Source organism: Odontesthes bonariensis, chromosome 20 (assembly GCF_027942865.1).
Source record: "Odontesthes bonariensis isolate fOdoBon6 chromosome 20, fOdoBon6.hap1, whole genome shotgun sequence".
Lineage (NCBI taxonomy): Eukaryota > Metazoa > Chordata > Actinopteri > Atheriniformes > Atherinopsidae > Odontesthes > Odontesthes bonariensis.
Genome location: NC_134525.1, coordinates 27381209 through 27383889, shown reverse-complemented (window position 1 = coordinate 27383889; position 2681 = coordinate 27381209).

The following is a 2681-nucleotide window of genomic DNA, read 5'->3' as shown; positions in this document are numbered from 1 at the left end:
GAAAGTTGCTTCCAGGTTTACCATGGTTATTCTTTTGAACTCATCATTTATCTGTGGAGCATAACATGAAGCACATAATTAGCTACAGCATAACCAATAGTATTAATGAGGACCGAATCATTTTTTTTGTGGACTTGAGTGAGTAAGTGAGTGAATGAATAAATGTAACAGAACTTTTAACAAACTTTTTTTTGTTTACCTGTGTTGCATCAAACAATGCAGGCCAGCGCTGCATGAAGTCCCTGATTGCAGGTGCCTGATATATGATTTCTTGCCTCCGAAGAGAGAATGTCTTGGCCATTTTTCCAGCAACCACCTGACCATTATCCTTTTTTATCACTTCAGACAATAGCTCCTCTCTCTCTTTCTCCAAACTTTCACTGGTTTCACCTTGTGGGTGAGGAGGTAAGTAATTTACCTCAGCCTTTTTTGCCTTTTTAACATTTTTCGCAGGAGTCTGCTCATGTAACGCTTTCCTCTTCAGTGAGTTAACCACAATTTCTGGGCAGCCAGTCCCACGAAGTTTGGACCTGAAGTTGTTCATTTTATATTTCAGCCGTTGGATCCATCCATAACATCCATTGAAGGACCCAGGTTCCTTGAGGCAGGGATGTTTTTTGACCAAGGCCTCTGCTACTTGACTTAGTTTGGCACTTGATGGATAAGCTGTGTACTCAAATATGGCCTCAGCTAAATGTCCCAGAATGTCTGGAAGTAGTGAGATGAGATCATTGGTACCAAAAAGAGTCCCAGAACAACTGAACTTTTCATTGCCTGAATGAAGCAGAATCTCTGTGTTGGCAGAGAAACGAGGGATTAGAAATTCTGCAGGCCACCCCTTTGACCGCTGTGCAGGGATTTCAGTCATTGGTCTTGGCGAAACAGGTAACGTGTCGTGGGAGGATGCAGATGAGCAGACATCATCAGAAGGCAGGGGCGAACAATCAGAAATACTTGCAAAGGAGCCGTCTACATCTGTTAAAGCTATGGTAGGTAATCCTAGAGAGCTAGCAAGAGAGCTAGCAAGATTCGAAAGTGGCCCCTCCTCTAAGCTCCAACCCCCCCTCCCCATTCCGTCAGTGCTTCATCGAAAGCCACGCCCCCACAAACTTGAACGCGCATCTGACGCTGGGACTCTGACGACATGTCTCACTCACCTGTAAGTAAACTATATTATTATTGCAACGATTATTTAAAAGAAAAAGAAAAAAAAGTACCGTAGTATGTCTCTGCACACCCAGAGGCTGCAGATTCAGCTCTCCAGCTAGCATGTCATGTTTAGCAAGTTTAGTGTTAGATTTCTTCCACACTTTGCACGAGGCTGCTATGATAAACACCGTCCCCCATTACCCCCACGTCATTGTTAGAAGAGGGAACTCTCAAATGTACGGCACTTTGGATAAAGCGTCTGCTAAATTACACTGTATGTAACGTAACGTTTTTTCCCCTGGCAAACGTGATTTTTGATTTTTTTTAAAGATATGTCTTTGTTATTTTGCTTGTTAGAGCACCCACGACGAGAGCGGCTCTGATCCTAGCTACAGTCCGGAGCCGAGCACGTCTTCAGGTCAAAGAGGACAGCGAGTTCATGCTCGAGCAAGAGGGGGCCGTGCAAGAGGTGGTGCACGGGGTAGAAGCCGAGGAACTCGAGGTAGAGGACGGGGAGCAAGCCGGACTGCTACCGGAGAACAACTTCTACATGAAGACATTGTGCAAGTGGATAATCTGCAAGCTCAAAGAATTGCAGATGAGCAGGTAACCTATTTAAAATAGCATTTTTAATTAATATTTTTCGCACCTCTACATCATCAATAACTATAAATGATGACCTGCTATGTAGGCCTACTATGGACATAAAAGTCCTCTTAGAGGACAACAAAGTTGTCAAAAAAGTCTAATCTTCTTGATTAATTGTTTTACAGTCCAGAATTCAGACACTGAGCTTGCAAGAATCCCATCGCTTGCTGCAGATCTGCCTGACAAGGGACCCAAGTCTCATGTTTGATATCCTGCACATATCAACATCAGGAGATGTGCCTCCACCAGGCCCTCCAGCTCCAGGTCAACCCACTTGGTGTGTGTGCCGAAACTGCCGGGAGATGCCCACAGATGTGGAAAGAAAGTGTTGTGGGCAACAACCCGACTCCTGCATTTCCACGCTGCCTCACCTTGAAGCGTACATTTTGCAGGAGGGGGTCTTGCGACTTGCCAGAAGGATCTGGAACGATGTACGGGCTGTGGAGGATGTTCCAAACCCAGGGGAGAGCAACAAACAATTCCGCCATGCTGCATACCGGCAATATGTTGTGTGGCAATATGGGGCACTGGGAGCTGGGCACAGAGTAGTGATTCCTAGCTGCTGTGTTTGGAAAATTAGAGACCGCTACCCAGATCCACATGGACAGTACAAAGGTTTCATCCCCAGTAGGGTGTAAGTACAGTGCAATAAATAGCATCTGCTCTTGAGCCCTGCCATTCATACTGTTAGTGTTTACATATTTCTTTAAAATTTGCACTCAGGTTTACAGTCTGTACTGTCCAAAGTTCTGTCTTTTTATTGTTATTTATATTTTGTCAAGTTTGAATAAAATTTAAAAAATGATAAATGCCTTTCCTTTACAATTTATGCATAAACAAGGTATTACATTTCTCACCTTCTAAATGAATAATGACAACAAATG